The following is a 14,035-nucleotide window of genomic DNA, read 5'->3' on the forward strand; positions in this document are numbered from 1 at the left end:
TCAATTTTTTTTTTGTGTGACTGTTATATGATTGGTATAAAAATTCGCTCTGCACTCTGTCTGTGAGAGCCTCATTCCTTTTGACAAGTCGAAGTCTTGGGCGGCGGCAGTATTTTAACAAGAGAATTGGTGAAGGAGGGAGATACAAACAGCGGAGAAACCCTGTCCTGAGAACCAAGGGGGAAAACCACATCCGAATTTCCATTCTAACCAGAGCTTAAGCCGAAAACAGGGTATTTTCACCATGCCTGGAGGGTTTATCAGAAAGGAACCCTCGGATTCCAAGAAATTGAGAGAAACTCTTGAGGTGGTAGATCTGTTTACCCGTGCAAAGTGGATGACTTTCTGTGATAAAATCCAAGGTCACGACGATGAAATAACAGAGGAGTTCCTAAGGTCCCTGCAGCCCAAATCAAAAACATTGGCAACTGTAAATTTCAGGGGATTGACCTTGAAACTCACCCCACAACTCATTAGCCAGGTCACTAAATTGCCACTGGGGATGCCCTGGGATAAAGAGGAAAGGAAATTGGGACAAAAAGCCAAAAAGGAATTCTTCCTACCAGAAGAACAGTTTTCAGAGGATAAAAATGGGGTCCGGAGAGCTAGCTTACAGCCATTCTGGAGTGAGGTCAGCCTTCAAATTATGAAATATATCACTTGTGAAGGGCAATTTAGTATTGTGTATGGGTATCACTTCCGCTTGTTAACTGAGCTCAGGCATAAGATGGATTTGCCCTTATAATAAAAATTGAGCATCCCATACTTCCTCTTGCAATCATTGATTGAGTGTGGCACAAAACTGAAGGAGGGGACACCAGACCAGCTGGCTCATCATGGGCTTATCAAGCTCCTCGTAGAAGATTCCCTCCATACTTATACCGTCCCTATCTCTTGGGAGATTTTCTGTAATATGACCAAGAATGATGATATCCGGACTCTGGTAGAAGAACTCACTTCATCCAGCAATGAGGAGAAGGAACATATTGAGGAAGAGAAGAAAACTAAAGGTAAGGAAGCTAAGGGTAAGAAAACCTAGGACAGGCCATCACAGGAAAAGCCACAAGAAAAACAAAAGGAAAAGCAAGAAAAAGGACAAGTTGTTGAGGCCAAAGCTGGGAGTAAAATAAAAACACCAGCGCCAAGGGAGAAACAGTTGCAAACTTGGGAAGAGAAGAATGAAAGGATGCAAACAACACCCAAGGCAACCACAGCACAAGTCAAAGAGAAGGTACCCTCAGCCAAGCAAGCCAAATCAGGGAAAACTGGTCCTACAGGAAGCTAGCAGGCTATTTCTATAGGAAATCAGAAAACTGCTTCTACAGGAAGCCCGAAAATGGCCACTACAGGACTTTCTACAGGAAGTCTGGGGAAAGGGAAGAAGAAGGAGAAATCAGCTGAGATTTTAGCTAGGGAGGTAGCAGCTGTGCTAGCCACCCTAAGCACATCCCCCAAGCAGAAGGAAAAGTGAAAGAGGGAGCCTCCCCTGTACTTTAAGGCAAGAAGAAGTGTAAGAATTAAAACCGGCAGACCCCAACCTCCATCCAAAGAACCAATCACCATTGTAGACACCCCTACCACACCAAAGGAGAGGTCCCCCTCCAAGGTAGCCATCACTTATGAGCGGGGAAGCCCGAAGACATCCACCTGGAGGGAGAGGATGAAAATGTTGGACACCAAAACCTCTCTACAGGATGTTGAAACCATTCTATAGGAAACATTGGCTAGACTGAAGGAGACCGAAGAAATGGAGGGTGAGGCAGCCAAATCACCACAGAAGGAAGAAGAGGTCGAGCACATTATGGAACCTAGCCCCCAGCCCAGCTTGGGCTCCTATTATAACTTCTTGGAGGCCGGAAAGATCATTCCTCAGAAATTCACAGTGCCACTCTTCCTTGCACTAGAGGAAGAGAGGGTGAGGACCCACACTTGGATGAAAATCGCTAAGTCCAAGGGAGTAGCAGATATAGGTCCTCTGGAGGAGTAGCTCAAAGAGGCCAGAAGAGAATTGGCTATGGTGCGACATGTGGAGAGCATCCAGCGGGTCAGGCTACAGGAAGAAAATGAGCAGCTCAAACAACAGCTACAGTCACAGGGATAGAGGCAGGAAGACAGGCCTCACATCTTGGGGGAACAAGAGCAACAGGAGGGGCCCACAACAGCCACAGATACCCCTTATGAACAACAAAGGAAGGAAGGGACACAGACTGAAATTGAGGCACTGAACCAGCAGCTCCAGGAACAAGAACTACAGATACATTCTCTAAAACAGTAGCTGCAGGAAAAGGAAGCCCAACTAGCCTGCATGGCCAGCTGGGCAATGGAAGCTCTGCAGTGCAGGTAGCCTGCCAAATCCTATGCCCTTTACCTCAAGGACCAATGGTTACAGTTTCAAATCAATACCTTGGCTCAAAAGGGCATCACCCATTTCCAAAATTATCATCAGTTTGCAGCTTTATGTGGCAGCAGTTCATCTGAGGATAGGGCCAAATTGGTAGAGTTCTACTTGCACAACTTTGCCCTTCTGGACATGAATGCATGGGATCCTAACACGGTGATAGAGGATGTCAAGCTTATGGCCATGGCCTCTTGGATCAGCCATGAGGAGAAGAGAGCAACAAAAGTCCGTAGTATCATAGGTAGAGAGCTCAGTGAGCCTCTCATGATCAAAGAAGAGCCAGATGACCCATCAGCAGTGATAAGCACCCATCAACACTTGGCCAACAGTCCTCAAGATCTACCAGAATACATTGAGCAACAGGCTCAAGCCATTACCCATTTTGAAGACATGGAGAGACTGTTGGGAGAAAACTGTATGCATGCCTGCACAAGGCTGTGGAACACACTGCCTCACAGCCTGGGGATAAGGGAATACCATTCTCCCACTAGGATGAGGGAGGCCTTGGCAAGGGTACCTCTCTACAAAAATTTGATGCAGGACTTGCAGACCAATTGGATTGGCTTGAAATTCAGTCCTCCTTTACTTCTGGGATTGCTAGAAGGAGTAAAGGAAGAGGAGGAAGGTAGACAATGGGAGGAAGTGGAGAGGAAGGCACGATTCCACGACCGGGAAGAGGATATCACAGCATAGGCTTGGGACGTGAGGGAGGCAATCAAAGCCATAAAGGATGATGAGTTGGACTAGTTGCTCAGAGGATGAGCAACCGATTCAGCACGGGGGTGATGATGAGCCCCCAAATTGGGTAACCTATTGGGCTCATTTTGCCTAATTATCCTTGTTCAATCCTCCATTTTTCATACATTATGCATGTTTTCCTAGTATGTTTATGTTATTTGAATGAATAAGGGTGGTCACTCTACCTAGGAGGTTAATACGTGGTTATTTCAGGATTTTTTGGACAAATTTTGGAGCAAAACCAAGCAATCATGGGTCAGCTGACAGCCAAGCTTGAGGTGAGGATTCGTAGGGAGGTTGTCTCTTGCATTAAATGGCCTTCCTTGAAATCTCCACCCTCAACACCGAGCTCCACAGGCCACCAAACCGAGTTTTGAAGGCAACCAAGAAGATTTTGGAGGAGTGACTATTCACTAGCAGTTGGGACAGCCGAGTCCCTTGAATCTAGGAGGGCTGCTAGCCCCCTCGTATTGTACAAATAGGAAGGCCTCAGCCTTCATACTTTACTTTTCGAACCATTGTTACTTTTGCACTATAGTGTTGACATTTTGCTCAGCCTGTTTTATTGTAGCTACTGTTGTACAACTTTCTTATGATGGTTATTTTTGAATAATGATAAGCAGCTCTACTTGGTATCAGATCTGAGTCCTTTCTAGGAGCCTGCAACTCTTGGGGTTGGGCCCAACCCGAGTGCTAAGGCCTCCTCTATGTATTGCTAGTTGTTCTTTATGCATTTTAAAAAACATTTCTGTTAAGTAGGTTAAAGTTTGCTGATTAAATAGGTCACTGTAAATGGTTAGATAGACTTTTGAATGCTCAGATTTTGTTGATAGGTTGTTAAGAGGAAAAAGCTTCAAGAAAAGAGCCATCAAACATCTTTGGTTTCACCTCTCCTTCAGTAGGATCTGGAGCTGGGATCAGGATAAATTTGCTGCCCACAAAAACACTAATTTTGTCATGCCATGCAATCACTAGTGTTTGATTTTCATGTGTAGAAGTTGGTTGCAATCTCATACTTTCATTTGCTTAGTTGCATGAGTTAAAATACATGGTTTCATTGTAGGTCACACTTCTGTTCATTCTCTTTATTGGCAGCTCGCGGATTTAGGTCATTGTAATTAGGATTTGAATTTACAGGTCTTCGTTGGATCAGTTGGAAAAAATGCCTTGGAGAGTACCTGTACCACCCCTTCATCTGTTCATTCACCATCAGCACCATCCACTCCACCCTCTACTTAGAATCCTTGCCTGTTGTTCGCCATTCACTCCCATAACCCTAGTTTTGTGTGTAACATTGCTTTAGTCTTCTTTGAACCAAATACCGCCATCCACACCTGTCCACAACTCCATCCACCGAGTTCTAGACCATCTCCAACCCTCACCCTACCTCCACACTCACTCCTTCACCTTTCCCTCTCCATCCATCCACCAAAAACCTCATCTCTGAACATCCTGTAGAAAATTCTAGACATCTTGTAGAAAATCGCAGACATCGTGTAGAACCCCTGCAGACTTCCTGTAGAGGCTCACGAATGAGGTTTCTTGACAGCCAAACTCGGTGAAACTCTATGGAAGGATGTTAGGGACCCCTTAGGCCCTCTCTGAACCTTCTTGGCCTTTCCCAAGCATTTCTTCTTGCATATCCACCTCTGCACAGCCCAAAAATAGTCAAATCATATGCATAATAACTCTGGCAACTTATTCAAAAATACAAAAAGATGTTTCTTTCAGATGTTACTGTAGAAGTAGCTTAGGTACATGTATTTACCTTCCTAGAAGTCAATTTCATTTCCTTCAGTAGTTTGCATCCTCTTCTTGGCATCAATAGAGTTAGCTAGTAGAATTAGGGTTTGCTAGGGTTTACGTTTTCTTTTAGCTTTTCACTGTCTTTCTGCAAGTAGATCAACCTTCTTTAAAGTAGCTTTCATCCATTGGTTAAAAATATTCTTCTTAGATCCCATAGAAGTTGGCTTGAGCCCCTAGCGGACTTGTGCCAGTTGACCAAGTGACAGTTGCGGCAAGAGCTAGTACTTGTGCATATAACACCATCACTTCCAAGTTTATTACGAACTACCGGGTTGATAAAAGTAAAGAAGGGAGTCCCAGGAGTTGTAGCATTATTGCAGCAATACTGGAGCTCACCAACGTGCACACTTCAACTGGGCATTGTCCTCTTTGTGAAAAAATCTCTTATCCCTAATAGTATCCACGCTTATTCATGGCTTGACAAAGCTTGATTGCTACTTCATAATGGCTTCTTTACACTTCATTTAATTCAGTGAAGCATGCAAAAATTATCAAAGGTAGATTTCTTTCAACATCAAGACAAGCCCAGTAGTTATTTTCTGATAATCATGGTCCTCGTTACCTCGACCCAGTGATATCTACAGGTGCCATTACTCCTACAGATCCAACTCTTCCGCGTGCATTTTCTCTCTAGTTTTCAACCCATTCACTCTTTAACACTTTATACTCCAATGTCAAAGCCTTAGCATATCGTAACTATATTAAGTTATATGTTACGATATCACAAAATTTTGATACCTTTAGCCTCTTCTTGCTTATCTCCTTATTACATTTGCATCATAGGACCACTGCCTCTGACCAGTAGCATTGCACTCCTCTGTATTGGAGTATCGGGGCTCTCATATCCCGTAACTTTTATTAAAATGATGTTATGAAATTAAAATACCCCAATCTGCCTTTGGCCCCTTTTTCTTAGCCCCTTGTCAATTTTTCTCCATGGGTCTATGTATCATGACCACGGGAATGACACTTAGATGCTAAGGCCTTCAAGGGTCCTATCTCCTTATATATTCACTCTTTCCCTTGGTTCTTTTGGCTTTCACAACCAAGCACCAACACATCAAAATCCCCCTATATCATAAATTCTTCAAATTGGAATTATAATAGAGTTATAATGTCCTCAACGTCTGATATAATCCATAGCACATAGGTTCTCGCTCTGTTCTACGCCCTTGGTCCTTTGGGTTTCCCACGACCATGTGCTAGCCACATGAGAGATACACTTATCATATTGAAGGAAATTCAATCAACTCATAAAACACTCATAAAATAAATAACAGAAATATACAAATCAGACATGGCAGAAAAGGCCTCAGCCTCACTGTATTCCTCACATTCTCAATGTAATCAAATGTACAAATAATGATAATAGTACAAATAAATACATGAGGAAGTTTGTCTCAAGATAGTACGTCTATCTTGGACACTATGGTTGAGAAAATATCTCAACAACACACTAATCTAGGAGTCTAACTAGTTGGAGAGAATCTCTCAACCAACTAGGCCTAAACTTAGTCCTACCCATGGGGAACAAACTCAATCTAGAAAGGTAGGATTAAATCCTAACTTTTGTGATTTAAATTAATTTAATTATTTGGACTTAGAATTGTTCTAACATATGAAATTGAGGCTAACGTTCCCCCCCAATGATAATTCTAAAATAAGAACCTGGTACCATCTCCAAGTCCTCATGCTAAAACTGTGGATCCTCAAAAAAACTGCCTAAAAGACCGCCAAAGATGGATGCTGATAAAAATCTAATTCGAAGAGAACATGAGTCAGCTACAAGTCTGAGTCATCTCTAAAATTTTTCTTAACAAATCCAGCATGTGCCAAGCTACAAAAGGATCCATCTATCCTTTTCTTTTAATCAACATCCTTTGTCCACTGAAAAAATGTTGATGATGCCCACTGGCGAATTTGCTTGTGCATTGACAAAATATTGAGAACACCCACTAGAGAATTTTTTTATGATCCCACTGGCTAAAATGAAGATGCCCACTTGCTGATTTAAAGATGCCCATTGGCTGCTTTTAAAGATGCCCACTGGCTACTTTTGATGATGTTTTCAAGACTTTCAGTCTAACAACCACTATCAATTTCATTTACATTTTCCTCCTTTCTCATCTAAAAGGAGAGACAATCTTCTTCAAATTATTTATGAACTCCCCTCTTCAGGTGTGGGAGTGTTTCATTGATGTACTCCCCCATTCAATTGCATGAGAGTACCATCTTCATTTTTACTGTTGGCCACCATATGTGTGGGGGAATTTGATTGTAAAACTTATACAATCTTCTGACCATGGATGACCATTCCCAAGGATCAATCCATGAATAATTGATCTTTAATCTGGTTGATGGTTGTTTTTTTCTACATTGTGTTTATGAATTATTTGACTTGCCACAATGGTGACAAGGATGGAGATCAAAACATTGATCTTCCAGATGACCGGTTCTTTGACAATGAAGGCATTTTGGTTTGACTACAACTTCAATTTGTGTGTAGTTATGTTTTTCTTCAACTTTCTCAGAACTAGCCAATGTGATTTGTCCAAGAAACCCTACACTAAAAAACTTAATGGGCCTTGAATAATTTGGGATATGCAATTTGGCGTCATCTTTGACATATCCTAAGCCTCATCGATTTTTGTTACTTTGGATTTCTTTCCATGGCTTGATGATTGGTTTGGAGGAAAGTTGAACTGGATCAGGGACCACTTCGACACTTGAAGTTGGTTGGATCGGTGACTTGGAATCATTAGTTGTATTTGTATTGTTCATAGACTTGGAAGCATCACCCTTCTCTAGCAACTCATTTCTTTGTAGTTGCGACTCCAGGTGAAGGGACTCAATCATTTCATGTGCATGTGGAAGATGCACTTGAATATCAGCAAGAGTTGTTTTGCTATTGTTCACCATGTCACCAGTTGATGATAAAATCAAATTGTTAAGAATTTGGGACAGTTGAATGTGTGTCGCCACGTTATCTTGCTCACTTTAAATTCAAGCTTGCTTGTATTGTTGCTTATTGCTGAAGCTTTAAACACTTGCTAGAGTTTTATAACTTGGTTGCTTGAACTCTTGATTTCACGCTCAATTGATGACGATCTCTTTGGTTGAATGCTTCACTGACACTTTGTGAATGCTTCAATCAACTTCACACTGGCTCGTTTGTTGTAGATGTCGTTCTTTGAACTTTCGCACTTGATTTTGACATGCTCACTTTCTTGTTTGTTTGAATGACATGCTCGCTTGCTTAGTTGTTTGAATGACATGCTCCCTTGATTTATTACTTATCGCACTTGCGTTAAACACTGGCTTGATTTCATACTGAAGAATAGAATACTAGAATTCACACTCATTTGATGATGATTTCTTGCTAGATGGCTTGCTTGAACTTGCTTGATTGATTACTGACACTTTATGCTTTCTTGAATGTAGTCACTGAATGTTTTGATTTTTAAAAAAGGAAGGGTGTCAAACACTGTCGAAAATGCACCCAAGAGACAAATGACACGTTCAATCTTGTTGACTCAGTTGAAGACTTACTTGACTTAATGTATTCACCTTAACAATTCAAATTAGGGTGTTAGTTACAACCTTGAATGCACTGGTACAATTCAGTTAAATTTTTTTTATTTGCAAGTGATACAAAAAGTGTTGATGATGTTGATGTCATCTTGGCTTGAAATTCTTGATTTTGTAGCATCCTTAACTTGATTGCTTTGATTACATGATGTGAAATGTGCTTTCTTGGAAGATCATCTTATCAAGTTGATGATGTGACGCTTTGTGCTTGTGTACTTAAGCTTGATTACAGGAGCTTGATTAATCATTCTTATACTTAATCTTGCTTATGTGCATGTAGTTGTTTAAGCATAATACAAAGAGAGCGTTTTGATAATCTGAACACAATTCATGCACATGCATTCATTACACACGGTGTACCTAAGATCCCCTTATTCAATTTCGGGCAGATCTAGGACACAAGCACCACAAAAATTATGATTTTATTAATTACTGGAGTACATCATTCTTCAATGTCACAACTTTGTCGTGGAAACTTCTCAATGAGAATGACATACTTGCAAAATTTGGAAGCAAATTGTCTTCAAAAACTACCTGCACTGACCCAATCACTCTCAAAGTAAGATATTACTTTGTATTACAATAATGACTTTCACTTATCACTCCAAATACAAAAATTCACTTATGACTTCAAATATGACTACAGTAAATTCACCTTACCATTCCAAAAAAAAAAATTATAAACTTCACTCTTTATGACTCCCAAAAATAGTTCAAAGAGATTGACACTTATATCACCAAAAAAAAATATATTTCACCAACAAAAAAAATATTTAAAAAATTCTTAACTCCTTATCACTCCAATATTAAAAAAAACAACTTTATGACCAATCCTAAAAATATTTGTGAATACACCTTATCACTAATTCTCTTTCGTATTCCACTCATTCTCTCTCCTCACCACTCATTCTCTCCATTCAAAATGTTACTCAATAAAAAAAATTGAGTGCCTAAAAATCTTTTCACCAACTTAAACAAAATCCCTCTAAAACATTACCTAATGAAAAATACACTTATCTCTAGGTCCAGAGATTGAACCGCATCAAACTAGTTTTCATCGCGATTTCACGCAGCATGTCCTGGGATTAAGTCCAGGGAAAAAAAATATGATGGGCTGTTCTTAGTCAGGTGTGAAGATAGAATCAGAGATTGATGGGCTTTTGGAAAACGCTGGGTATACTGTATAGGCCTCTGATTTAGCCCATGTTGCATAGAGGCTGGAGCAACTGGAGAGCATTATGGGGAAGAATCAAGACCTAGGAATATCTCATTTGGCTTTCGAGGTTGTGCATTATAACCCCTCGGATTTAGTTGGTTGGATCAAATCAATGCTTGGGGAGCTTAATCCAAGCGCAGACATGCATGTTTCGTTTGGGGACAAGGGATCTATGATCGATTCTTCACAGGTTCATCAGCCGATTCAGGATGATCCCTGTCTTTCTACTATGTACTTCGCGCTTATTCATGAATATGGCTTACAGTTTAATGGAAGCCAAGCATCTAACCCTCAGGGTTTTTCCCTCATTCTGATCCCTCCGTTAAATGCAATATTTTCTCTGGACTTCCTCTGCGTTCTGGGGATTCTATCACACACACTAACTTTCAGGTGCGGAGCTTTAGTGCCTAGTCCAGTGATGAGGGTTTGAGTCTCTCTAGTACTTTCTTGGGAAAAATACAACAGAGCATAGATAATGGAGTGCAAGAATTAGGGATTTGTGTGGTGCACTTGCTTATGGGATGCGGGGAGGCTATAAAAAGAAACAATTTAAAGGTAGCCAACGATTTAGTCAAAGAGATTCGAATAACAGTGAATTCTGCCCCCTGTGGAGCAATGGGCAAAGTAGCTTCCCACTTTGTTGAAGCTCTGGCACGATGGATTTGTGGATTGAATGGTGCAGAATCCAATATGTCACATGCAGATGCACAATCCGAGATTCTCTACCACCATTTCTATGAGGTTTGCCCTTATCTCAAGTTCGCTCATTTTACTACCAACCAGGCCATGCTTAAAGCCTTTGAAGGACACGATAGCATCCATGTGATAGACATAAATTTAATCCACGGCTTGCAATGGTTGGCCCTGATACCACATGAAGGAAATTCTATCAACTAATAAAACACTCATAAAATAAATATCAAAAATATAGAAATCAAATATGGCAAAAAAGGCCTCAGCCTCACTGTATTCCTCACATTCTCAATGTAATCCAATGTACAAATAATGATAATAGTACAAATAAATACATGAGGAAGTTTTTCTCAAGATAGTACGTCTATCTTGGACACTATGGTTGAGAAAATATCTCAACAACACACTGATCTAGGAGCCTAACCAGTTGGAGAGAATCTCTCAACCAACTAGGCCTAAACTGACTCCTATCCATAAGAACAAACTCAATTTAGAAAGGTAGGATTAATTCCTAACTTTCATGATTTAAATTAATATAATTATTTGGACTTAGAATTGTTCTAACATATGAGAGTGAGGCTAACATGGATCGTAACTTTCCCATAAAACAATTATATAGGAATTATGAAAACTCCAACCCCCAAAATTATGACCTTCAAGATGACTTCATGATGATGTCATCAACTCCACATGGCACCTCCTTATTGGTCACACATGTCACATGTATTTTCCCCATTAGGCCACCCAAAATTTTGAATCTGACAGCCAAGTATCTTCCCTACTGCCACATCACGCTAACCTCATCTACCTTGTCAACTTCTTAGGGTGAATCACCCACTACCATATACCTAAGATATTCTAATAATGTTGATGCAACTCCTTTTGTTTATGCTCAATTAATTGGAGCTTAGGGCCAATTCCCCTACCATGACCAGGTCCCCCTTTACTCTGTAAATCACATATATGCAGAGTTTGTGCTACATATGAGGTTTCATTACACTAGCACATGATCTGATTTTTATGGATCCAGCTTGGGATGTGCTTATGATGATGATGGGGCTTGTAGGGACCCTGGGCATGTACGACTGCCTCTGATATTCTTGCCACTACCATATCAGAGCGTGGTATTGCTGATAGAGCTATAAGAGTCATTGTAGCTTTGCGCTAAGGCTAGGAATACCATTGCAGATAGCGTGTAGATGAAAATGGCTAGTGCACATGTCATATTTCATTGAGATATGAGTAGACCACCATCGTTTCCTTATGACCCACTGGTTCCAATATATGATGATTCATATCCAGCGAGTCTAGCCATCGACTAGTTTTTTTCATATGCATGTGTCGTGATTCCATCTATGACACTTGGATGGCATAAAACCCACATACATAGACTAGGTACATATATATGAAAATTTTGACTCTTATCATCAAATTATACATAATTATTTACATTAATTTATTTTTTATTACATTTCATTTATATTAATAAGTTCATGATAACATGAAGACACAACCTAGCTACATGGATGAGCTTAAGAGGTCATTTGAGGGGGGAGATGATCAACCAAACCAACCTCCACTAGCTCATGTTTCCATGGATTATCCTTCACCTCCACCTTTACCTCATAACACTCACATGGAGGAGAGTCACTAGATGTATAACCACATAGACCAACAGTTTAGGAAAACTCTTTTATTTTTAAAATATGAACATTTTCTTTTTTTAAGTTACATGCATGTTAATTAATTTGTAGAATAATTATAGTTTTTCTTTGCCATTGTGTACATAGGCTCATATGCAGAGTGCTACTGTGTCACGATTATGTCGACGCATGAGTGGGATATTGGGTATAGAGGAATCTTCTATGTGGGTCCATCGATGTAGGCGCCAATCTTGGAGCCATGGGTAGGGGAGCACCAAGCTCAGATTCATCATACCAGCATTCTAGATGACTTGCATTTGGACTCGAGTGAGGTTACCAGATTCATATATGTAATTAAATGTGGCTTAAAATCATGTATTTCAATATTTTTTTATTTTGTACAAATAATGATCTAATTATTTTTATTTTGAATGTGTTATATCATAATTAAATATCATGGATGATTCCTTTGCATAACAGAACTCACATAGGAGTGCTAGTGGTACTTAGACTATATAGTTTGTATATTTTCATACTCATTTCATAGGGAACATTCAAATGTGATACATACTTTTTATATTTTCATACATGTATATTTTATGGATGTAAATGAACATTATTTCAGTTTATGGATGCTTATTATTTCGCTTTATAGATGTTCATGTAGCATTTGTAATTTTTATATATTTTTATATCGATGGTTTATTGATACATTCATTAATTCATTTTATGTATTTTTATTAACCTTGTTTATCAATGTTCATTAAAATTTTAATTTATGGATCTATTAATTATTTCATTAGTTTAATTTTTTTCTATATAGTATAACTTTTATTAAAATGTATAACAGTTTTGATTTCTAGTTGTATACACTAAGAAATAAGTATAATCTTAAGTGATGATGAAAGTCAATTTGATACTTAAAATGAATTAAAATATATGATGGTGGAATTAAAAAACACAAATAGCATTGAAATAAGTTTTAAATTCAATTTTAAAAGATGTCTCATAAACAACAAATAACTTTTATTCAATTTTATTTCTTTTGAGGCCATCTATAAGATATTCATCATAAATGTGGTATAAGTACAATCTTACCATGGTGCAAGTCACTTTGATACTTAAAATGAACTAAAATATGTCATGTATCAATTTAATATTGAGCATGGAAATAATTACAAATATGCTTCATATTGGCTTATAGAAAGTGCCTTTTAGTGTAATCAACATGTATGTTATTAAAATTATTCTAAAAATAAATTATTTGAATTCTAAATTCAACCATATTATAATTCAAAAAATGTATATATGGAAAATTTTATGACCCTCCTATATACCATTGCATGGGAAACTATTTTAATTATATTTCCATCAATTCCTTATCTCAAGGTTCAATTAAAAAAAACAAATAAGATTGAAATAAATTTTATTCAATTTTAAAAGATGACTTATAAACAAAAAAATATGTTCTATTCAATTTTATTTCTTTTGATGTCATCTACAAGAGATTAGTCATAACATGATATAAGTACAATCTTACTATGATGCATGTCACTTTGATACTTAAAATAATCTAAAATATATCATGTATCAATTGAATATTGTAGCAATTTACAGGGTAAGTACCTCAGATAGAACACTAAAGGACACCGCTCATAAACAGATCATAGATCAATACACTAGTATTCTTGAGGTGGCTAAAACTCTCAAAGAGGGAAACAGTCCATGGCCTGAGCCAACACAACCACTTCAGGAAATTTATTAATGAAAGAAAGAAAATTTACATAAGCTTCTCTCATGAAAGGTCACCTTACAAATGACCCTCCATGCTCTTTAGACAGAGATCATGGACCAATCGGGTGTTAAGCCACAAATCAAGTGTCAGTAATATCGAGGAGAGAATTAACTGTCGGATCACTTCATGTCTAGAACATATTGTGACTATCAGATTGT

The 14,035-nt window shown here is 38.8% G+C and overlaps 1 pseudogene; it reads left to right on the plus strand.

The window, feature by feature from the left end:
* Positions 1–913: 913 nt before the first annotated feature.
* On the plus strand, positions 914–10,643 carry LOC149153076 (DELLA protein RGA2-like; annotated as a pseudogene).
* The last annotated feature ends 3,392 nt before the right edge of the window (positions 10,644–14,035 follow it).

The sequence above is a fragment of the Pinus tabuliformis genome, chromosome 9, assembly GCF_031772625.1.
Source record: "Pinus tabuliformis cultivar Carrire ecotype Pingquan chromosome 9, CPIR1, whole genome shotgun sequence".
Taxonomy (NCBI): Eukaryota; Viridiplantae; Streptophyta; class Pinopsida; order Pinales; family Pinaceae; genus Pinus; species Pinus tabuliformis.